Genomic DNA, 26,971 nt, shown 5'->3' on the forward strand with positions numbered 1-26,971 from the left:
AGGTTTCCTTCCTCACAACAAACAAAGTAGACTTCAGGCCAAAGTTAGTCAAAAGGGATAAATAAGGATATTTCATACTGCTTAAGGAAACAGTACATCAACAAGACATGACAGTTATAAATATATATGCTCCAAAATATGGGCAATCTACTTTCATCAAACAAATACTTCTCAACTTCAAGAGTCAAATAGACCACAACACAATAATTCTGGATGACTTTAACATACCTCTTTCACCACTGGATAGATCTTCTAAACAAAAGCTGAGAAAAGAAACTACAAAACTCAGCAATACAGTTAACAACTTATACTTAACAGACATATATAGAATATTACATCCTTCAACAAGTGAATACACTTTCTTCTCAGCAGCACATGGATCCTTCTCTAAAACAGACCATATATTATGCCACAAAGCAACTTGTAGCAAACTTAAAAAAGTAGAGATACTACCCTGCATTCTATCAGATCATAATGGAATGAAATTTGAAATTAATGATAAAATAAAAAGTAAAAGCTACTCCAACACCTGGAGGCTAAGCTACTGAATAACAATGGATTACAGAAGACATCAAAAGGGAGATTAAAAAATTCTTAGAGGTGAATGAGAACACTGATACAACAAATCAAAATCTCTGGGACACTATGAAGGCAGTACTAAGAGGAAAGTTCATTGCATGGAGTTCATTCCTTAAAAGAAGAAAAAGTCAACAAATAAATGACTTAATATTACATCTCAAAGCCTTAGAAAAAGAAGAACAAATTAACACCAAATGCAGTAGAAGACAGGAAATAATTAAAATGAGAGCTGAAATCAATGAAATTGAAACAAAAGAAACAATTGAAGAAATTGACAAAACAAAAAGTTGGTTCTTTGAAAAAAATAAATAAAACTGACAGACCATTAGCCATACTAACAAATAGAAAGAGAGAGAAAACTCAAATAACTAACATATATGATGAAAAAGGAAATATCATGAATGAGACTACCAAAATTCATAAGGTAATGAGAAATTATTTTAAAAACTTGTACTACAATAAAGTAGAAAATATAGAAGGCATTGACAAATTTCTAGAGTCATATGATTTGCCCAAATTGAATCAAGATGATATACACAATTTAAACAGATCAATTTCAAGTGATGAAACAGAAGATGCCATCAGAAGCCTACCAACCAAGAAAAGTGCAGGACTGGATGGATACACAGCTGAGTTCTACAAGACCTTTAAAGAAGAACTAATACCAATACTCTTCAATTTATTTCAGGAAATAGAAAAAGAGGTAGCACTCCCAAACTCATTCTATGAGGCCAATATCACCCTGATTCCAAAACAGGCAAAGACATATCAAAAAAAAAGAAAACTTTAGATCAATATCTCTAATAAACATAGATGCAAAAATTCTCAATAAAATTCTGGTAAATCGATTACAAGAACGTATCAAAAAAATCATGCATCACGATCAAGTGGAATTTATCCCAAGGATGCAAGGTTGGTTCAACATATGGAAATCCAACAACATAATTCATCACATCAATCAACTTAAAGATAAGAATCATATAATCATCTTAATAGACACAGAAAAAGCATTTGACAAAATATAGCACCCCTTTATGTTCAAATTGCTAGAAAAACTGGGGATAACAGGAGCATATCTCAATATTGTAAGAGCTATCTATGATAAGCCCCGGGCCAACATCATTCTAAATGAAAAAAAAAAAAATTGAAAGCATTTCTCTAAAAACTGGAACAAGACAGGGATGCCCTCTTTCCCCACTTCTATTTAACATAGTTCCTGAAACACTGGCCAGAGCAATTAGATAGATGAAAGAAATTAAAGGGATATGGAAAGGAAGAAAAGAACTCAAATTAGAACTATTTGCTGACGATAGGATTCTATACTTAGAAGACCCCAAAAATTGCACCAGAAAACTTCTAGAACTGGCAAATGAATTCAGTAAAGTAGCAGGATAATCAACACCCATAAAGCAAAAGCATTTCTGTATATCAGTGAGACATCCTCTGAAAGAGAAACTAGGAAAACTACCCCATTTACAATAACCTCAAAAAAAAAAAAAAAAAAAAAAAACCAAAACCAAAAAACTTGGGAATCAACTTAGCAAAAGAAGTGAAAAACCTTACAAAGAAAACTACAGAACACTAAAGAAAATAAAGAAGACCTTAGAAGATAGAAAGATCTCCCTTGTTCTTGGATAGGCAGAATTAATATTGTCAAAATGACCATATTACCGAAAGCACTATACAGATTTAATGCAATCCCAATCAAAATACCAATGAGATTCCTCATATAAATAGAAAAGGCAGTCATGAAATTCATCTGGAAAAATAGGAGACCCAGAACATTTAAAGCAATACTCAGCAAGAAGAGTGAAGCAGATGCCATCACTATACCAGACCTTAAAGTATACTACAGAGCAATAGTAACAAAAACAGCATGGTATTGGCACCAGAGTAGACTTGTAGACCAATGGAATAGAATAGAGGACACAGAGATCAACCCACATAATTACACTTATCTTATATTTGACAAAGTGTCAAAAATGTACATTGGAGAAAAGATAGCCTTTTTAACAAATGGTGCTGAGAAAACTGGAAATTCATATGCAACAAAATGAAATTAAAACCCTATTTCTCACCATGCACAAAACTCAACTCAAAGTGAATCAAGGACCTAGGAATTCAACCAGAAACCTTGCACCTAATGGAAGAAAAACTAGGCCCAAATCTCCATTATATTGAATTAGGCCCCAACTTCCTTAATAAAACTTCTATAGTGCAAGAATTAATAAGTGGGATGGATTCAAACTAAAAAGCTTCTTCTTAGCAAAAGAAACAATCAGTGAGGTGAAGAGAGAGCCTACAATCTGGGAACAAATTTTTATCACAAGTACATCAAACAGAGCACCCAAATCCAGGATACATAAAGAATTCAAAAATCTTAACAGCAAAAAACCAAATAACCCAATCAATAAAAGGGCCAAGGAACTGAACAGACACTTCTTAGAAGATACACAATCAATCAACAACTATATGAAAAAACATTCAACATCTCTAGCAATTAGAGAAATGCAAATAAAAACTACTTTAAGATTTCATCTCACTCCAGTTAGAATTGCAGCAATTAAGAATTACAAACAACAATAAGTGTTGGTGAGGATGTGGGAAAAAAAAATCACACTCAGACATTGCTAGTGGGACACTAAATTGCTGCCCACCATATGTGAAGCAGGATGGAGAATCCTTGCAAAACTGGAAATGGAACCACCGTTTGACCCAACAATCTTGCTCCTCAGTCTATATTCAAAGGACTTAAAAACAGCATACTACAGGGACACAGCCACATCAATGTTTATAGCAGCACAATTTACAGTAGCTACACTATGGGTCCAACCTAGATGCCCTCTAGTAGATGAATGGATAAAGATAATGTAATATTCAGCATTAAAAGAGAATAAAATCATAGTATTTTCAGGTATATGGATGGAACTGGAAAATATAATGCTAAGTGAAATTAGCCAATCCCAAAAAACCAAATGCCAAATGTTTTCTCTGATTTAAGGATGCTGATTCATAATGTGGTAGTGGGGGCATGGGAGGATTAGATTAACTTTAGATAGGGCAAAGGGGAGGGAGAAGAAGGGAGAGGGCATGGGGGTAGGAAAGACGGTAGAATGAGATGGTCATTACTACCTTAAATACATGTATGAAGATACAAATGGTGTGACTCTACTTTGTGTACAACCAGGGATATGAATAGTTGTGCTCTATAAGTATAATATGAATTATAGTACATTTTGCTGTCATACCTAACAAATTAAAATTTTTAAAAAATGAAACAAAGAATCTGTAATGGAATTGAGAGTCTAGTTATATGCTTGTGGCGTTGAGGTAGAAACCATAATCAATAAGAATAGTGATCACTATGCCTATTCACAATACTATGCATAAGTCCTATCATTTGTGACAACATAGATAAATCTGGGGGCATTATGCCAAGTGAAATAAATTAGACATGGAAACACAAAAAATAATAATAAGAAGAAGAATCACTTAAATTTTAGGACTGAAAGAAACATTTGATAGATTCTTTGCAATACCACTTTACATGTCACAAAAGACAAAGTGATCAATGCCTTTCTCCAGGTCACATAACAAGATGATATGACTGTTCATTAGAATTTAGGACTATTTGCTCTCACCATGGAGTCATTTTGCATGATTAGTAGTCTCTTATTTCTCACATTCTTGGTTTATGTACACTTTAAGAATATGTTCTGACAAAATATGACACTAATGTGATCCAGTAATAAACATATGATATAAACATGTCAGACATGTAAATTGCCTCAAATAATTATCATTTCTTCATATTAGAACTTTCAAAATCCCTTTTTAGCTTGTTGTAGAGTACAGTACATGGTTGTTCTCTGCAGTCACACACTATGTAATAAACACACCAGAACTTCTTGTTCCTATCTAACTTAACTAGTAAGCATTCATAAACCTTTCCCCTTCCTCTTGACCCCCTAACCCACCCTTTGGTAACCACTATTGTATTCAACTTCTATGATATCAACTTACCTAGTTTTTACATTAGTATGAGATCATGCTGTATTTGCTTTCTGTGCCTGGATTATTTTATTTAGCAAAATGATCTCCAGTTCCATTCATTTTATTGCAAATAACAGAATCGAATTCTATCTTTACAGCTAGATCACATTCCATTGTGTATATTTACCACTTTATCCATTCATCAATTAATGGACACTTAGATTGTTTATCTTAGCTATTGTGAATGGTACAACACTGAACACAGAAGTGAAGATGTCCCTTTGACATAGTGACTTTTTTTCCTTTGGAATACATACCCAGAAGTGGAATTGTTGGATCACATAGTAGTTTTATTTTTAATTATTTGAGGATAATCTCCACATTGATTCCTTCAATAGCTATACTAATTTACATTCCCAAAACAGGGTTCAAGGGTTCCCTTTCCCCATATCCTCACCAACACCTCTTATCTTTAAGATTTTTGATGTTAGCCATTCTTAATGGGATGAGGGGATATCTCATTGTGGTTTTGAGTTGCATCTCTCTGATTATTGATGATATTGAGAATATTTTTCAAGTATCTGTTGGTGTCCTCTTCTGAAAAATGTCTATGTAAGATCTATTGTCCATTTTAAAATCAACTTACTTTTATTTCATTTTACATCTTACTATTGAGGTTTTGAAATTTTTATTTATTAGGGATATCAATCCCTTGTCAGAGGTATACTTGGCAAATATTCTTCTCATTCTGTAGGTTGTCTTTTCCCTTCTTGATTGTTTCCTTGGCCATTCAGAAGGTCTTCAGTTTGATATAATTCCATTTGTCTACTTTTGCTTTTGTTTTCTTTATTTTGGGGATCTTGTCAAAAAAAATCTTGCCCTTTCCAATGGATTGAAATTTTATTCCTACGTTTTCTTTAGTAGTTACATGTCTTGCATATAAGTCTTTAATCCATTTTACTTGATTTGCATTACAGGTGACAGATAGGCATCCATGTGGATATGCAATTTCACCTTCAAAAGGCTGTCCTTTCTTCAGTACATGGTTCCAGCCCATGTCTTGCACAGGCAGTGGGAATGGGGCTCCCCTCAGTGGAATGGGCTGGCTGAGAAATAAAAGCTAAGAAAAATAAAACGGCAAAACAACATCAACAACAACAAAGAGAAAACCACAGAACACAGAAAGTAATTTCAAAAGCGGAGGCACAAAGGGCAATCTGATCAGATGGATGGAGCTTCTAGACAAAATGGGGCCCACGCCTGCTTTATTTACATCGGGAAACATGAGAGATTCTATAGAATGTTCTTCTCCAAAAAAGGTTACAGGTGGGCTGTTCAGTTCCTAATGGGTATGCCCATCTCCAGAGGTACTACAAAAAATTTCCTAGCAGAACAGAAGGAAAGTTCACGTGCATTGAGCAATCTATTCTGTGGGAGAGCCATGGAAAGTTCCCAAAGCCAGGCCTATCTATTATCTATCCCTGGCTACCATGCCGAGAGAAGATCCTCATGTATTTCGTGGATGGCTTCTCCACACATGTTCTTAATGACTCAGTTGAAAATCAGTTTGCTGTAAGGGTGTAGGTTTATTTCTAAGATCTCTATTCTGTTCTGTTGGTCTGTGTCTGTTTTTGCTCTGATAATATGATGTTTCAATTATAACTTTATAGTATTTTAAAATCAATTAGAGTAATGCCTCCTGTTTTTTTGCTCAAGATGGCTTTGGATATCTAGGGATATTTGTGATTCCATGCAAAATTTAGAACCACTTTTTCTAGTTCTGTAATGAATATCAATAATATTTTGATAGTGATTGCATTGCATTGTCATGTTACATAATATAAAGATTTTAACAATATTAATTCTTCCAATACATGAATGTGGGGTCTTTCCACTTTCTTCTCTACTCTTTAATTTCTTTTATCAATGTTTTATAAATTTTATTGTAGAGATTACTCCTCTTATTCCTAAGTTATTTTTTCTTTTTCTTTTTTTAATTTTATGATGTCTTTAGATATTTTTTTAATTTTTTTATTAATATGTGACAGCAGAGTGCATTACAATTCTTATTACACATATAGAGCACAGTTTTTCATATCTCTGGTTGTATACAATGTATATTCACACCAATTTGTGTCTTCATACATGTACTTTGGATAAGAATGTCCATCATATTTCACCATCATTTCTAATCCCATACCCCCTTCCTTCCCCTACCTCTCTGCCCTATCTAGATTTCATCTATTCCTCCCATGCTCCTTCTCCCCACCCCACTATGAATCAGCCTCCTTATGTAGTGAGACTGATTGCTTGATACCTATTTTAGATTATTTGCTATTGATATAAAGTAATGCTGCTTATTTTTGTATATTATTTTTTATTCTACAACATTGTTGAATGTATTTATTGTTCTAATAGTTTTTGGTGTCGATTTTAGAGTTTTCTACATGCAAAATTCATGTCACCTTCAAACAGTGACAATTTGAGCTCTTTTCCCATTTGGATGCCCTTTATTTTTTCCTCTTGCCTGATTGCTCTGGCTAGGGCTTCCAGAAGTATGTTGTATAAAAGTGATGTTGTCCTAGATCTAAGAGAAAAAGCTTTCAGCTTTCCCCCATAATGTTAGCTATTGGCTTATTTAAATAAACTTTATTATGTTCAGGTATGTTCCTTCTATGACTAATTTTTTCACCCCTTTTCCATGAAAAAATGTTGAATTTTACCAAATTTCTTTTCTGCATCTGTTGACATAACTGTATGGTTTTTGTCCATTATTGTGTTAATGTGTATCATATTTATTGAATCATCCTTGCCTCCTTGGGATAAATCTCAACTTTTCACACTGAATAATCTTTTTAATGTGCTTTTGTGTTTGATTTGCTAGTAATTTGTTGAGGATTTTTGCAACTAAATTTCATCAGGGGATGTTGGCCTATAGTTTTCTTTTGATTGTTGTATTCTTACCTGGTTTTTCTATCAGGGTAATGCTGGCTTCATAGATTGTGTTTGGAAGAATTGTTTCCTTTTTTCTAATTTTTGGAAATCATGATACTGGTATTAATTCTGTTATAAATGTTTGGTAAAATTTTTCAGTGAAGCCATCTGGTCCTGGGTTTTCTTTAATTGGAAGCTTTTTATTACTGATTTACTCTTGTTACTTGTTATTAGGCTGTTATCTATTCCTTTATGATTCAAGCTTGGTAAAGTGCATATGTTTAAAAAGTTGTCCATTTCTTCTAGATTATCAAATTTTGGTCATATAGTTGTTCATAATACTTTCTTAAAATAAATTTTGTATGTCTATAGTATCCATTGTAACGTTTCCCTTTTTAAATTTTATTTATTTGAGTAATATCTCTTCTTTTTAAATGTAATTTTTGCTAAGGGTTTGTATAATTTGTTGACAGCTTTGAAGAAACAGCTTTTTGATTCACTGAATTTTTGTGCTATCTTTTAGTTTCCATATCATTTATTTCTGCTCTGAAACTTATTATGCTTTTTAAAAAACTATTAATTTGGGGTTTGATTTTTTTTCTTATTGTGATATTTTCTGGAGAAGTAGTAATAGGTTGCTTATTTGAAATTCTTCTACTTTTTCGATGTTAACATTGATTGCTATAAAATTCCTTTGTAATACTAATTTTGGTGTACCCCATCTGTTTTGATATAATGTGTTTCCATTTTTAATTGTTTTAATATACTTTTTTTTCCTGATTTGTTCCTTGATCCATTGATTGCTCAAAAGTAAATTGCTCAATTTCCATGTATTTGCATAATTTCCAAAGTTTTTCTTGTTATTGACTTCTAATTCTATTTCATTTTGTTTAGAAAAGATACTCCATAATATTTTGATTTTTAAAGTTTATTGAGACTTGTTTTGTGGCCTAGGATATGATCTGTCCTAATCATTCCAGGAAATGGTTAGGAATAAATGTATTTGGCAGCTATTGGATTGGAGGGACTTATCTATAAATGTCTGTTAGCTAATGTTACTCAGTTTTTTGGTCACTGTGACCAAAATACCTGAAAATAATAACTAAGGGAGAAAATTTTTATTTTGGCTCATGATTTCAGAGATCTCAATCCATAGACAGCTGACTCCATGGCTCTGGGTCAGGTAAAGCAGAACAACATGGCACAAGGGTGTGAAGGAGGAAAGCTGCTCAGGACATGACAATCAGGAGAGAGAGGGAGAGAGTTCTGCTCACCAGGACAAAATCTGAACCCCAAAGTCACATGACCAGTGACATGCTTTCTCTAGCCACACCTAGCTACTCTGTGTAAAGTATTACATAGCAATTATGTAACTTGTTTATTTATTTTTGTTGTAGTTCCTTTATTTTATTCCCCTCTCTTACATTCTTCTCTTGTAGTTAAGTGATTAATTTTAGTAGTGTGTTTAATTCCTTCTTTATTATTATTTTTTTATTTTTTTGTTAAAGATTTCTGCTTTGAAGTTACCATGAGGCTTAAAAAATAATATATTTTATTCATAACAAGCTATTTTGAAATGATAGCAACTTAACATGATCATAAAAACACAGAAACATGACAAGAGAAAATATACTAATCTACATTCACATTCCATCTTGCTCACATTTTTAGTTTTTTATATCCTGTTTTACATCTTTCTATACTGCCTCTTAACATATTAATGTAGTTTTAGTATTTTAATTTCTTTTTTTTAATCTTTATAATAAAAATATGAATGGATTACATACCATGTTTCCCATGCTATGGTATTATTATATGCTGTTTTGTATATATGTTATATTATATGATATGCTATATAATATCATATATGACATATATAGTATAGATACTATATAGATACAGCATGTATATGAAATGTTATATATGATATGCTTTATAATATGATATGCTATATAATATGTGATTATGGTTTGTATCATTCCTCTTTCTAGTGATTTTATAGCTTCTCATATTTACTTCTTACTATTTAAGGTTTCTTTCAGTTTGATGAACTTTATCATTTCTTATTGAACAGAACTGTGGAGATGTATTATCTTAGCTTTGGTTTGTCTGGGAATATCTGTATCTCTTTTTATTTTTAACAAATAGTTTTGTTGGTTACAGTAGTCTCAGTTGACAGATATTTCTTTCCTTCAATACTTTGAAAATTCCATGCTACTTTCTCCTTCCCTATAAGGTTTCTGTTAAGAAGTCTACTGTCAGGTGAGTTGTTAAGCCCGTATGTATTATTTGTTTCTTTTCTCTTAAAGCTTTTACAATCTTTATCTTTCATCTTTAAAAGTCTGATTGTAAGATATCCTGGGGGTAGACCTAGTTGAATTAAATTCAATTGGTAACCCTTGCTCTTTCTCCATCTAGATATTGTATCCTTCTCTAGGTTTAAGAAGTTTTCTGTTGTTTATTTGAGTAAATTTTCTACCCCGTTGGTATTGTCAAGTTCTTCCTCAGATCCAATAACCTCAATATTTGTTCTTTTAATACCATCCTGAAATTCCCATAAGCTTTCTTTATCCCTCTTTATTCTTTTTTATTTTATTTCCTAGTGTATTTTCCAGATAGCTTGACTTTGAGCTCACTAGTTATTTCTTCTGTTGATCTATTCTTCTATCATGCTTTAAATTGTGCTGAGTGTATTTTTCAGCTCAAGAATTTCTGCTTGATATTTTTTATGGCTTTCATCTCTGTACTAAAAATCTATGTTGTTTGGAGTCTCTGCTAGAATATTGAAACATTTCTTTGTGTTATCTTAAAGCTCACTAAATTTTCTTAAAGTGACTGATTTAAATTTTGTAAAAGTTCTTGCATAAAAACTACTACCTGGTCACTTTCCAGCACCATATTAGGGGCACATATGATTTCCTGAGAAGTGTTGATGCTGTTGGCATGAAATGTTGAAAGACTAAGTATTTATTACAGTCTTCCTGATCTTTCTCCCCCCCCCCCCGTGTGTGTGTGTGTGTGTGTGTGTGTGTGTGTGTGTGTGTGTATGTTCAGCAATTCTAAATAGTTTGCTTATTTTCTTTTAGCCTATAATCACTTTTGCTATTTCTGCAATGGAAGGCACCCAGGTATAGATTTGCCAGGAGACTTTGTGTGTACTCTTGATTTTGGTAATAAGGGGAAATCCTAGCACAGGTTTGAGCTAAAAACACTGTGGGTGCATTGTTTTGAAAGAAACAGGAGAGTATCTGGAAAGAGTAGTCTGGTCCCATATGCTTCTCCCTAGGGACAGGGTATTTCTAGATGACTCATCCATAGTCACTGGTCTATAGTCAGGCACTATGAGACATCTCCCCACTCAGGGGAAAGTCACTTTTGGTGGACTAGTCCTAGATTCCTATGTCAAATTATGGCACCAATGCCACCAAGATGTGTCAAATCCTGAGCCCGCCAAGACTACTGGGATAGGAACCATAGTTCCATGCCACTATGGAACTGTCTATTGCTTAAGTGAATCTATGGCCCAAGACCACTAAAATGAGCCACGGATGATATTAGCAGGAACAGAAGCCCAATAGGCAGAGGCTATATGTCTTCTCCTGGGACTGGATCTGTTCCAAAGATTCTGTCCACAGGAGATTCTGGGGAATGTGGACTTTAGGATCTATTCTTGGGTTTTATTAGCCTAGCATTTAGTTCTATGACTAAGTCTTGTACTTATGATCTTGTACTACCTTCAGAAAATGGAGTCATGCAACATGCTATTTTGATAGTGTTGGTAAAGGCAGACTCTTAGTCAGCTAGGGTTATGCTAAGCAGAATTGCACCTTAGTGTCATAGCCATAAGGACCTGCACAGGCTCAGGAGTGTACCAACATCTATCTCACAGCTGGTAGTGATGAAGGCAAAAATACAAGTCCATACCATTGAGTTACAGCCCTCTGCTTAGTGCAGGGATAGTTCTATTCCTGCCCATGAACACTGGCCTTTGAAGCTGTGTTGCCCCAGGTGTGGGAATCAGTGGTAGACACAGTCCCTTATTTACCAAAGCTGATGCTAAGTTTTGGCTTAGTCTTACAGCCACAGGAGCTTACACTGTCTTGGGAGGAGAACAGGTACACTGGGCTCACTCCAAAGCTGGAATTTATAAAAGCCACAATTAAGTCTGTTACACTGGAGCACAAGCCTCCAGCTGATTCCAATTGTTGTCAAAATGCTGTATGTGAGCTTTGACATGCATATGGAGCCTTCAGTTTCCACTGGGTGCTGGGTCTCAGCACTGCAGACTGGCACCCATGACAAAACCCTCTGATAATATTTGTGCCCTACTCCCCAGGGGGTATACTCTTGCTTCCCATTTTGATAACAAAGTTTGGAAGAGAGATGGTGGAAACCAACAGCAATCCTAGCATAATAAATTTCCTGAAACTCAGTCCACCAACATTGATTTAGCAGTTAGGGTTGTTGGACTGTGTGTAGTCCTGGGTTTCACCACTGTGAAATCAGGACCTGGTCCCGGGTTTCAAGTATAAGGCCGAGAATAAATTCTCATGCCCTCCCCCAAGCAGAAGGTGCCTCTCTCCATGCTGGGAAACTTAGAGTAAGGAGAAAGGTAATGCCAGCAACACTTTCATTGTTGCCTTCTTCAAAGATCTGTTTTGCTGGACTAGAAGCAGATAGCAAAGTTCTCACATTTGATTTCCTTAGCCCTTGTGAGGGTAATTTGATGCATGAAAGCTGTTTAACTTGGAATGTCTTTGGAGAGATTACTGCTGGAAGATCTTACTCATCACCATCTATATTCCTATTTTTGTATTCATTTAGACATACTGGGTAAAGAAGTTTTTCAACAACATTCAAATAGAATTTTAATTAAAAATAATGAATTGCTTTTGCTTTCTGAGGAAAAATTAATGTACACCATGATTTTATGATATAACTGAAAATGTTCTCTGTTTATTAGAATTTTTGACTCAAGAATTATTATCTCAATCTTAAGAAACTTTTGTCATTATAGATCAGAATTAATATTTAGTTTACTAGGTGCTATGTAGTATGTAAATATTACATACAGACACTTTCTAACATACTTATTAATAAAAAGCTCTATGATTACATGTAACTTATGATTATGAATCTAAATAGATAAGAACATTTTCAAAGTTTGAATTCATGCCAAAAGAACCTCATGTCAATATTTCAGATGCTGAGAGTTTACTCAGTCACAGTTCCCTGGAAGCCTCTTTGCCTTCTTTTATACTGGAGACTGGGAAGCAAAATAGTCATCATTCCAGTCTCCTTCACAATGTCTTTATAGAATAAACCATCTGTATTAGTTCGTTTCATATTACTACAAAAAAATACCCTAGGAATCTAACTTACAAAGAGAAAGCATTTATTTAGCTCACAGTTTCAGAAGTTGAAATCCCAAGATTAAGTGGCCCACTGGTTTTTATAATGGCAGGAATATATGTAAGAACAAAAGTCACATCTCAGACCAGAAATCAGAGATTGAGAGACTGGAGTCTTATCATTACCTGCAGAGGACATGCCTCCAATGACCTAAGGACATCCCACTAAACCCCAACTCTTAAAAGTGTTTTTTTTTAATTTTTCAATTTAAAAAAAAATTTTCAAAATTTTTCAATACCTCCACCCTAGGAACAATCTTTTATATATGAAACTTTAGGTGAAAATACTCATAATCAATTGCACCAGAATATACATTTTCTGCCAGTAGAACATGGAAGAATCCTTCAAGCTTTACTTCCTAAATGAATGGTCTAAATCTCTTGGAAAAAAGACTTGCCTTTGACCTTTGACCTTTCCACTTCTGTTTCTTCTTGTGTATCATCTTAACACACTGATTGGAATCAAAACAATGTTCATTTTCCAAGATGGGGAAAGGTACATATAAAGGAAAGAAGAGAAGGAAAGTGAAAGAAGTTTAAAAGCTTGGTTCCATGATGACACCCTTAAGCAGCTTTATTTTCCCTGCACCACTACTTTTAGATTTTTCATTGAATAAAACTGATTACCTTATTATCCTGATAAAGAAAATAAATGACATGGATATCCAAGATTGTGGGCTCAAGGGAGGCTGAATTCTTTTCCCTTCATGACCTGGGATTAAAGCAGTGGGAATACTATTTCTCTGTGAATTATTAGAGGAACCCAACAACCCAACTAGCTGCTCCCATGCAGGAATCCTGGCTGCTGTGTCCACACAGGTCCCTTGGCCTCAGTGTCTGTGCAAGATCCCCAGCTGTCCACCTGTGCAGGACCCTGGGCCACTGCTCTCATGTGAATCCCCACCTACCAGCACAGAGCTCCCCCAATTGCCTCCACCTTGGGTACACTGCAACCACTATCTGGAAACAGCCACTAGGTACAACACGGCATATCATAGAGTTGCATCTTCAAATGTGCTACCCAATGCCACCACCTGGCCTGATTCAACACCCCATCTCTGAAAGCAGCTGCCTCCATCTTGGCACACTTTTATCACCAACTTGGGTTATTCTTGCTACAACCATTGCCATATTTAGTTGGGGCAACTCCTAGCTTGGGAAACCAGCTGGAGCCTAGAAGCAATAACAAGGTACCTCTAATCCTCTAATTCACCTCTCTCCCCCACAGCCACTATCCCAGCACATTGCTTGCAGCTCGCAAAGCCTGGTCCTGCCTGCTACAAAACAATTCTTCCTGACAGGCATGAAGGCCCCAGAGCACAGACCACAAGACCTCTGGAGAGAGAAGTTCCTGATTGGAAAGTAGAAAGGGAGGGTGTAAGTGACATACAGTTTAAAGGCTGAAGTGGAGATAAGGAATTGTGAGGTCTACAGGCAATATAATGAGATAAGACTAGGTGCCCACATCACACAAATGGGCCCCAAAGGAGATTTTTGGGGTGCAGTCTCCCAATGGGGACTGGCAAATGCTATACCCCTCCTCCAGGAGTTTCACTCCCCAAACCAACCCCCTCACCCTAATAACTTTTATCCATTCTGAGGGTGGAGATACTAGCAAACAACAGACAACCCCACCTACTGGATGAGATGGGAAGCAGGAAAGATACTGAACTCCAACAGAAACAATCCTCTAAGTGTATTTTGAGATTTTCTACTTTTCTTTCCTTTTATTATTATTTTTTTTTTCTTTTTCTTTTCTCTCTCTCTCTTCTCCTGCCCTCTCACCCCTAACATTTGTGAAATGAAGTACTTCTCATGAATGAGGATATGGAGGACTGGGATGTCTGAATAGTATATTACAGTTGGTTGTACATTCTTTTATCTCTTATTTTTACATTTTTAATTTTTATGTTTGTCCTTTGTACTGTCTCTGTTGTCTTTCCACTTACTTGTCTCCCCCAAATCACTGTCTCTCTTTTCTCCTGCTACTGGACAACATTTTTTGATGCCTTTTCCACACTTCCTAAGATCTAATAACCCTATATCCTCACCTCCGACTTCTTTAACATCTCATTCTACATCCCACCCCAGGTTCTCTCTTCGTCCACCATCAAACACTGTAGACTCTTTTGCAAACCTACTATTTATATTGTAGATAATAAGTGAACTCACCATTTCTGTATATTGTGACAAAATTGTAATCATCTTTATAGGAGCAATTTGATTTAAGGCTGTATATTGTATGTATTGCTCTCCCACTTAAAGGACACCTATTAGAACCCTACAGGGACATTATAAACCTCTAGGGTAAAAACTTCAACAACTCGGGTCTGCAGTGCTAGAATGGAAGACACAAACAACTATGAAAAAACAAGGGAAGACAGTGCCCCAAACAAACCAAGATGTTACATTATTAGAATCTATGGTGAGCAAGCAGAAGAATCCCAGAAGAAGGAGTTCAAGATATACATAATTAAAATGTTCTGTGAATTAAAGGATTGTATAAGAGAGCAAATATAGGCAGTAAAATATCATTTTGATAAAGTGCTACATAAGCAAATACAGGAAGCAAAGGATTACTTCAATAAGGAGATAGAGATTCTCAAAACAAACATACTTTATATACAGAGATATGAAAAATTGTGTTCTATATGTGTAATAAGAATTGTAATGCATTCCACTGATGTTGTGTAGTTAAAAAATAAAAGCAATAAAAGATAAAAAGAGATTCTCAAAACAAACAAAGAGAAATACTTGAAGTAAAAGAAAAATAAACCAAATTTAAAATTCAATAGAAAGCATCACCAACAGATTAGATCAATTGGAAGACAGACCCTCAGAAATGAAGACAAAATATATAATCTTGAAAATAAAGGTGACCACATAGTGAAGATGGTAATAAACCATGAACAGAATATTCAAGAAATATTGAATAACATAAAAAGACCAAATTTGATAATTATTGGGATAAAGGTATAGAGTTAAAAACCAAAGGAATAAATAATCTATTCAATGAAATAATGTTAGAAAAATTTCCAAACATGAAGAATGAATTGAAAAATCCAATACAAGAGGCTTACAGGACACCAAATGTACAAAATAATAACAGATCTATACCAAGGCATATTATAATATCTAGCATAAAGAAATAAGTAGAGAATTTTAAATGCCACAAGAGAAATGAATCAGATTAAATATAGGGGGGAACCCATTAGAATCTCTGCAGATTTCTCAACTCAGACCCTCAAAGGTAAAAGAGCCTGGAATAATATATATCAAGCTCTGAAAGAAAATGGATGCCAAACAAGAATCTTATATCCAGCAAAATTAAGCTTCAGATTTAATAATGAAATAAAAACCATCCATTATAAACAAAAACTTAAAGAATTCATAGCAAGAAAGCATACACTACAGAACATCATCAGCAAAATATTCCCTGAGGAGGAGACGAAAAACAACAATAAAAATCAGCAAAGGGAGGTGTTACACTAAAGGAAAAACCAATCAATGGAGAAACCAAGTCAAGTTAAAAACCAAAAATGACAGGGAATACAAATCATGTCTCAATAATAAAACTGAATGGCCTAAATTCATCAATAAAAAGACACAGACTGGCAGATTGGATTAATAAAAAAAAGATCCAACAATACGCTGCCTTCAAAAGACTCATCTCCTAGGAAAAGATATCCACAGACCAAAGGTAAAAGACTTGGAAAAAACCTACCACTCACGTGGACTGCAGAAGCAAGCAGGGGTTTCTTCCTCATATCAAATAAAGTAGACTTCAAGCCAAAGTTATTAAGGACAAATAAGGATATTTCATACTGCTTAAGGAAACAATACATCAACAAGATATGGCAATTATAATTATATATGCTCCAAACAATGGGAAATCTACTTTCATCAAACAAACTCTTCCCAAGTTCAAAAGTCAAATAGACCACAATACATAATATTGCATGACTTTGACACACCTCTTTAAGCACTGTATAGATTTTCCAAACAAAAGCTAAACAAAGAAACTATAGAACTCAATAATACAGTCAGTAACTTAGACTTAACAGACATATATAGAATATTTCATCCATCTACAAGTGAATACACTTTCTTCTCAGCAGCACATGGATGCTTCTCTAAAATAGACCATATATTATACCACAAAGCAACTGCCAGCAAATACAAAAATATATAGATAGTATTGAGTATCAGATCCTATAGAATAAAATTTGAAATCAGTGATAAAATAAAAAAATAGAATCTACTCCAACACCTGGATACTAAATAGTATGCTACTGAATGAACAATGGATTGAAGAAGACATCAAAATGGAGATTAAAAATTCTTAGAGGTGAATGAGAACAATGATACAACATATCAAAATCTCTGGGACACTATGAAGGCATTATTAAGAAGAAAGTTCATTGCATGGAGTTTATTCCTTAAAAGAAGAAAAAGTCAACAAATAAATGACTTAACATTACATCTCAACAATCTAGAAACAGAAAAACAAATTAACACCAAATACAGTAGAAGACAGAAAATAATTAAAATCAGAGCTGAAATTAATGAAATTGAAACAAAAGAAACAATTGAAGAAATTGACAAAACAAAAAATTGATTCTTTAAAAAATAAAATTGACAGACGGTTAACCATACTAACAAAGAGAAGGAGAAAGAAAACTCAGATAACTGACAGATGTGATGAAAAAGGAAATATCATGAATGACACTACAGAAATACAAAAGATAATGAGAAATTATTTTGAAAATTTCTACTTTAAAAAAATAGAAAATATCAAAGACATTGACAAATTTCTAGAGTCATATGATTTGCCCAAATTGAATCAGACATTATACACAAGTTAAACAGATCAATTTCAAGCAATGAAATAGAAGATGCCATCAGATACCTACCAACCAAGAAAAGCCCAGGACCAATTAAAGTTTTAAAAGATCTTCAAAGAAGAACCAATACTCCTCAAATCATTCCATGAAATAGGAAAAGAGCAAACACTTCTAAATTTATTCTATGAGGCCAATATCACCCTGATTTCAAAACCAGACACGTCAAAGAAAGAAAATTCCACACCAGTATCTCCAATGAACATATATGCAAAAATTGTCAATGAAATTTTGAATACAAAAACAAACTAAAATGATAGTGCACCGTGATCAAGTGGGGTTCATCCCAGGGATGCAAGGTTGATTCAACATACAGAAATCAATAAATGTAATTCATCACATCATAAGAGTTAAAGATTAGAATCACATGATTATCTCAATAGATACAGAAAAAGCATTCAACAAAATATAGCACCCCATCATGTTCAAAACACTAGAAAAACTAGGGATAATGGAAACATATCTCAACATTGTAAAATCTATCTATGCTAAGCCCAAGGTCAACATCATTCCAACTGGAGAAAAATTGAAAGCATTCCTTCTAAAAACTGGAAAGTGACAGGGATGTCCCTCCCTTTCACTGCTTCTATTTAAAATAGTCCTTGAAACTCTAGCCAGAGCAATTAGACAGACAAAAGAAATTAAAGAGATGTGGATAGGAAAAGAAGAACTCAAATATCACTATTTGTCGATGACATGATTCTATACTTACAGGATCTAAAAATTCCACCCCAAAACTTTTAGAACTAATAAATGAATTCAGCAAAGAAACAGGGTATAAAATCAATACCATAAATAAATGCATTTCTGTACATTAGTAACAAATCTTCTGAAAGAAAAACTAGGAAAACTACCCCATTTATAATAGCCTGAAAAAAAAAATTTGGGAATCAACTTAGCAAAAGAGGTGAAAGACCTATACCATGAAATCTACAGAACACTAAAGAAAGAAATTAAAGAAGACCTTAGAAGATGGAAAGATCTCCCTTGTTCATGGATAGGAAAAATTAATATTGTCAAAATGACCATACTACAAAAAGCACTATACAGATGCAATGCAATTCCAATCAAACTCTCAATGACATTCCTCCTAGAAATAGAAAAAGCAATCATGAAATTCATCTGGAAAAATAAAAGACCCAGAATAGCCAAAGCAATCCTTAGCAAGAGGAGTGAATTTGGTGGCATCACTATATAATACTTTAAACTATACTACAAGCAATAGTAAACAAACAAACAAACAAAAACCCAGCAGGGTTATTGGCACCAAAATAGACTTACAGACCAATGGTACAGAATGGAAGACACAGAGAATAACCTGCATAAGTACAGTTATCTCACACTAAACAAAGGTGTTGAAAACATATATTGGAGAAAAGATAGCCTCTTTAACAAATTGTGCTGGGAAAACTGGAAATCCATATGTAGCAAAAAGAAATTAAACTCTTATTTCTCACCATGCACAAAACTCAATTCAAAGTGGATCAAGGTCCTAGGAATTAGACCAGAGACCCTGCACCTAAAAGAAGAAAAAGTAGATCCAAATCTTCATCATGTCAGATTAGGCCCCTACTTCCTTAACAAGACTCCTAAAGCACAAGAAACAAAATCAAGAATCAATAAATGGGATGATTTCAAATTAAAAAGCTTCTTCTCAGAAAAGAAACAATTAGTGAAGTGAATAGAGAGCCTAAAGAATGGGAGCTAATTTTACCACACACACATCAAATATAACCCTAATCTCCAGGATATATAAAGAACTCAGAAAGCTAAACCCAATCAACAAATGGGCCAAGGAACTGAACAAACACCTCTCAGAAGGTGATACACAATCAATCAACAAATATATGAAAAATGCTCAACATCTCTAGCATTTATTAAGAATATAAGCAATAATAAGAGTTGATGAGGATGTGGGAAAAAGGGCACACTCATACATTGCTGGTGGGACTGCAAATTGGTGCAAACAATCTGGAAAGCAGTATGAAGATTCCTTAGAAAACTTGGAATGGAACCACCATTTGACCCAGCTATCTCACTCCTTGGTTTAAACCAAAGTACTTTAAAACAGTATACTGCAGTGACAAAAAACAAACAAACAAACAAACAACAACAACAAAAAAAACACAGCAGCCAATTCACAATAGCTAAACTGTAGAACCAACCTAGATGCCCTTCAATAGATGAATGAATAAAGAAAATATGGTATATATACAAAATGGAATATTACTCATCATTAAAAGAGAATAAAATGATGGCATTTGCAGGTAAATGGATGGAGCTGATGGAGCTGGAGAATATCAGGCTAAGTGAATTAAGCCAATCCCCCAAATTCCCCAAAACCAAAAGGCCAAATGTTTTCTCTGATAAGTGGATGCTGATCCATAATGAGGGTGGGGGAGGAGCATGGGAGGGATGGAGGAAATTTGGATAGGACGAGAGGGAGGAGATGGGAGGAGGTATGGGGGTAGGAAAGATGGTGGAATGAGATGAACATCATTATCCTAAGTATATGTATGAAGACACGAATGTTGTGACTCAACTTTTTGTTCAACCAGAGAAATTAAAAATTATGCTCCCTTTGTGTAGTATGAACTGAAATGCATTCTGATGTCATATATAACAAATTAGAATGAACAAACAAATAAATAAATAAAATTAAAAAAAAACAAAAGAAAATACAAGACAGAGGTAAGAGTTAAAAAGTTATAATGATTGAAAAAATAAACACAAAATAGAACCTTTCACTTTTTTCTATCCTAGAAAATGTGTTAAACTAAAAGGCATTGTTTTTATTTTAATTTTAGAAACCCAGATAACCAGAATTTTGTGGTTAGAAAAATTTGGACAATTTCCACTTCAGTTTAAGCTATGTAATCTTCATTTATTTTTGTTAAACATGTATTGAAATATATCAAAGGTGCAATTTGAAAGCCATGTTGTATATATTATGAAAATGTGCCAAAATGTAACCTTTCACTATTTTTAACCATATTCATGAATTTCAATATCTCATGAGGGTATGGCTCCTTCTTGAACTTTGGTCATAAGAGTTCCTTTAACCAAGAAAATAAAACTCATAGTTTCAAGGGTACTAACAAGGGGTGGTACAGAACGTTTCACAGTTTAAATTAAAAATAACAATTTTCTATACCTTTTAGGGAATATTTATATTAATTTTTCATGTGCCTTTCTGGAAAAAAATAAATTGAAAATAAAGTAAGAAAAATGAAAAACTGCTGAAAGATGCAAGCTTGTGTATTGTGGTTAGTATTTTGCACATAGTGACCCAAATGAATTTTAATTTCTCCTTTAAATCATTTTTGATTTTCTATTTCCCACCTCCAGAGCCAGCTTTATAGCTTCTGGGAAGCAATGGGTAGGACCTTGTTCTCTTTAGAAAGATACCAGATTTGAAGAACTGGCTCTATGGAGGAAAACAAAACAAAACAAAAATAGCAGTCTGCTTCAGTTCCAATTTAGTATTTAAGGGACAATAACAAAGTGTACAGCCATGGCACAAGGGAAAACATCTCATTTTCCTATGATGGTTAGCCCTTAAGTCTTTTGTTCTAAGTAGAAAAAAATCAGGACATAGAGAATGGAGATAAGCCACTCCTTCTTTGTCTGTTGGGATTAAGGAAGCAAGGGAGAGAGAAGAAGGTAAAGTTAGTTAAACTTGGTTCTGATTTGAGTTAAACAAATGAGGTAGAGAGGACATCCTGCCCTATATCCAATTTGTATTGTGGATTAAAACGGTCTCACAGTGTTCTTCATTTTCACATAAATCTTAGGATGCCCGTATCAGAATAAGTGGTCACATTACATACTTAGGCAATGATGCTAGGGTTGGACTCCCTTGCATGAACTGAGGTGGGATCCAGAAGGTAGCTGAGGATGCTACCTGATAAGCTTTCCCATAGTGGGTTGGAGGTCATTTAGCCAAGTGAAACATCCAAGTGGAAAGCCATGAAGAGACCAAAGATGAGACTTAATCTCCCAGAGAGTACCATCCTGCTTCAAACAAAGTGAATGAAACGGATTATGAATTTTACTGATAATTGATTTTAGGCTTAATTCTTAGTAGTATTACTACAGGCTTGTGGTCTATAAAACCAGAATTCTGATCAGGTTTGAGCAGGTGCATTGTCTGTCTGTCTGTCTGTCCATCTATCTAGCTAGCTAGCTAGCTATCTGAGGTCCTTCCAGGTGTGAATTTACACACTTGGTGATAAAAGGATGTTTTTATGGATTACTTTCAATTACCTTCTGGCTCCATGTATTTTAGACCTTATGATTTTTCTCCATCACTACTTACCATATAATTCTGTTTCCTCATGCAATAGACATGTTCATTTTATAATAAATTATTTTGTCCTACAACTTCATATCATGAGTAGGGTAAATTTTCACAGAGGATAATATGGGTAGTTCTGGGAAGCCACTCCTCCCCAGTATGGCCCGTAATGATAGATCTCTACATGGGAATAGAGTGACCCTCAAAAATAGATCACTTAACCTAAACCAAACAGTCCCTAGTCCTCCTTTGCTGGGACCCACAAATATGAGCAGTTGTTCTCTTTTCTCCCACGATGTGATAAAAATATTGTTGGAGTAGAAAAATAGTAGCCTTAAATGATTGCAATTATATACACAAATCTTAAATTTTTAAATGGAATATTAGACCATGAAAAAACATTGTAAGTACTTTGCAGTAAACACTTTTTTTGAGTGGAAGACAAAATCTGAGAGACTGATCATTTTTTATTCTCTACATAGAAACCTCTTGAAGAGATTGTTAATCTTAAAGAAAGATGATTAAAATTGAACAAAAATAAAATGTAAAATTCCCCCCACTACACAATAAGTGTGAGTTCAGTATAAAAAACAGATTTGTTACTATAGAAAAAAACAATCTATTATTTTAATCTACATTCCAACTTTAATGCAAAGTGTCCATATAACTAATTGACTTAATAATGCCAACTTTGAAAATAAGAGGATATCTTATTAATTAGCCAAGGACATCAGCCATGAATGTCTTGAAAAAATTGGAATGGATATTTACCTTTATTCCCCTATATGTAAATGAAAGCTTTTAAACCACAATGATTAGCACTTCAATTTTTGTTCCTTTATTATACATATTAATTTTCATTAAAATTAAAATAAATTTAGTAGAATTTGTTAGATGATTACTCTATTTGTTAATTTTAGTAACTTGGGTTCACTTGGTTTCCAAATAGTTCATGGGTCTGATCTATGGATGTGGACATAATTCATATGAATAAGAAATTCATGGACACTATAAATGGACAGAGTTCAGTGCTCAATTCAATAAATACACACATACATACATATTTATATGATATAGATATCTGTTACTATGAACAAAATCACTCTGAATTCTGAAAAAAATGTTTCCTTTTTAAGTTCATAGGTCTCCAAATTTGAAATATTTAGACCTCAAAAAACACTAAGCAAACAAAATTTATTTTAAGGAAATTAAGAAATATAAAAGTGATCCATCACACTTTAAGATATCATTAATTTTAGTAGCTGAATTTTAATATATAGGTGTGCTAGAATATATATTTTATCATTTAAAAGATTATATAAAAGAAATCTGAGAATTGTCAAGAAGCTCACATTGAATGCATTGTTCCATTATTTGGAATTCAGCTTAGGTTCTGCATGAGATCATGAAGTCTTTTATACATTTCATGATATTGTGAGCAATTTCTTAAATTGTTTTTCACTCATTTAATAAATATTGATAGTTTGTTTTAATTCATGTAGAGAAGGCCATTCACTGTGCTATAAGAGCAAAGACAGTGAAGATGGTATGTTGAAGCTGAATGGAACATTGTCTTTATTATCATTGAAAACTTGTTTTGGAATCTAGTTCATATTTGAGGATGGATAGTCCATAAACAGAAGTGATACTTTTCATAAAGAATAATATATTGTGCAAAATTCAGTAAGGACATGTCAATTGTATACATAATTTTTACTTGCATATTTATGGAAAAAATTCAAATATAGAGAATAATTAATGTAAGTTTCTTATCTAATCAACACATTAGAATAGTATATAAATTACCATATAGTTTTCAGAAAATAAGGTTAATCATCACTAAACAGAATGAAGTTATCCTATATTACAGACATTATCAGGTCAAATTGTAGACATTTTTTTCTTCTCAAGCTAATAATTAATTTTGAAGCTGCTAACTTAAGATTACTTTCTTTGGCCAAAAATAACCCTCCCTCCAGTTAATTTCATACTGAATACTATGCTACAGACCATATGGTTAACACAGACATATAATTTTGGAATTAGGCCCACATAAACATGGTAATGTGAAAGTCAAGGTACTAGCAGAAAACAGATGGTGTAATCAATTAAGATCAGCTGAGGAAAGTTTATTAAACAGACTATTTAAAAAGTTAGGAGTGTCTCATCTTTCAGTGGAGAGACTCTAGGGAAAGGGCTGGTCTGCTAAACAACCACTGTATTCAAACTCAACTGGAAGCCAGAGGACGAGAAAACCTCCCGAAGTCATCAATACAGGCCCCTTTTCCAGAAAAAGCAGTAGAGGAGTGAATCTAAAGGGACACATAAAAGATATGTGGCACAATCCATCCCTCTGTATCTCAGCAGACACTCTTACCTCTGACCTGGGTATTCCCACACAAGAGGCAAATGAAGACCCACAGCCTGTCAGTTCAACCCTACTGCTCTCTGAAACCTGAAATATTAATCACAGCCAATATTCTTATGAGAACATAGGAGAAAAGTGTGTGTGTGGGGGGGGAGAGTTAACTAATGTAAAATAAAACTGCCAAGTTTCTACTTTTGTTGGTCATGAGCCCTAGGTTGATGATCATAGTTGCTTACATCCACCATACATTGATTTTACAGTCTTCCTTGTCTCTGCGAGTAACTTTTCTGCACAGAATTCTTCGAAGTGGTTATCTAAACTACCTTCCTGTCAAATCAAATGCCTTGTTTTGCCACAGTCTGTAGATCATCACTACCAACAAGTATCAAGCTAGTAACCAGAGGTGCTCCTTGTGAATGCCTTGGAGTCTCCTAATAGGCCTCCCTTGACTCATTGTACAGATACCTGCCTCTTAAGGAAACCAATAATCACAGTACTTTCTTTTCTTGTTAATTTGGAGGCATGAACAGCCTGAAAGAAACAGGAGGCTTAGTCTCCAACTCACTGGAATGATGACTCTTTTTTATTTTTATTTGAGGAAACATTTGTGCTTCGGCTACTGGGACCCCTCACTCCAATCACATTCAAGACTGCAGTGACAAGAAGGGGGGTTCCTCAGAGTTTTACTATGTGTCAGAATGAGAGGGGCCACCTTTGCTGTCATCACCTTTAGGTTCCCTCCCAGATCTGTGGATTTTGAGCATATGTATACATATACCTATATGGCATGTCCTGTCTCAGAGCCTCCCAACCATTAAGGCTCTCAATTATACAAGCAGGCAATCCTTAAATTGCATCAAACTACCCCTGTGACCAGTTGCTGTGTGTTTTCTCAACAGAAACAATATCACTCCCAAATGGGAGTAAATTAGTTTCAGGGTATGAAAAAAACCTGATCTGTTATAATAATTTCTGATAAAAGGGATAGAGAAGGCAGGTGGAAGAAACATGAGTCTAAAACAACTCATTAGGAATTACATAATGCAAACAATGATGAGAAACATGTTATTACATTACCAGTTAGAGTCCAAGGATCATTCTGTTTAAAGACTCTTTACAGTTATGGGTGAAGGCGTAAGGAAAACCACAAGGACAGTAAAATACCCTGGGCCATCAGTGAGGATGGTTGCCAATTATAGGCAAAAAAGTACCAGAAGAGGGAGCTGCTTTTGAAATTTAAAATCAAATGATCCAGTTTTAAAGGCTGATTGGAGAGGAGATGGGGTCTTTTGTTGAGGGAGCATACAGTACTCTTTTTGGAAGAATTTCAGGGTAGTATACTCCCCAATTTTACTTTTATACCCTTTTCAGACCTCTTGCCACAGTTTCCCATTCACTGATCCCAAGTGGAAGTCCTAGGCTTAGGGAATATGTAGAGAGAGTCCATACAGGTCAGGCACCTAAAGAAGAGAGCAGAGTGGGAAAAGGTGGAAGAGTAAACAGATGTTATTTAACAAAATAACACAGAAGGATATGCAGAAAAAGGGAGAGATTTTCTAAAATTTGCCTATTGCTTAATTATAAGTGAAAACTTTGGGTCTTTGAGATGTGTTTTCAATTAAAATCCTTTTGTACCAACCTGAATCTAAATTAAGGTGTGAGGCAACTGATAATACTCTGAGAAAGTTATATGGTAGTGCATAAAGTTGTCATAATTCCTGACAAAGGTGATATAGAATTATCACTAAGTTATCTTCATCATGACTTTTAGATTGTTTTAAACAGAAAATTCTCTAGTTTTATTTAAAAATAAGCAATGTTAGTTGGCTTTTTGCTAGGAATAACATTAAAAAAATGAGTTGATGACTCTATATCAAGTTTAAAAATCTTATTTCCAAAACACCTTCTGTGTGGCCTGAACCCTTGACAGTCATCTTATTCATTTACTGCATATGATCACCCACAGTTACAGTAGGGTCAGAGAGTACCAGGAGGTATGCCCAAGTGGGCAACCAGAATTTCACATGAATTGTTTCTTACCCTCATTATGCAAAACTGGCCCACATTCCTCTGCAGATGAAGGTCATTGCCCTTCCCAGTGAGTTGACTACATTTTTATCTATTAATCCTTGAACAAAAGGCATATGAATTGCCCTGATGGTATCCACAACAAATGGTAGAAAGGAAAATATCCCCCAAAGATGTGTATGTCCACATTCCCTGGAACTGTTGATTTATGTAGGGATTGTGGTTGCTAATTAGCTAATCTGAATATAAGGGTATTATCCTGGACTATCTTTTGGACACAAATGCCATAATAAGGATCCTTAAAAGTAAAAGAGAAAAGAAGAAGAGGGAGAACCCAAGATGAATCTGCTTTGAAGGTGGAGGGATGGAATCAAGAAATGCAGGTGACTCCTGAAAGCTAGTAAAGTTGCGAGAATAGATTCTGCCCTAGAAGCTTTCAGAAGGAAGGCTGCTCTGCTTA

This window comes from Callospermophilus lateralis, chromosome 4 (assembly GCF_048772815.1).
Source record: "Callospermophilus lateralis isolate mCalLat2 chromosome 4, mCalLat2.hap1, whole genome shotgun sequence".
Lineage (NCBI taxonomy): Eukaryota > Metazoa > Chordata > Mammalia > Rodentia > Sciuridae > Callospermophilus > Callospermophilus lateralis.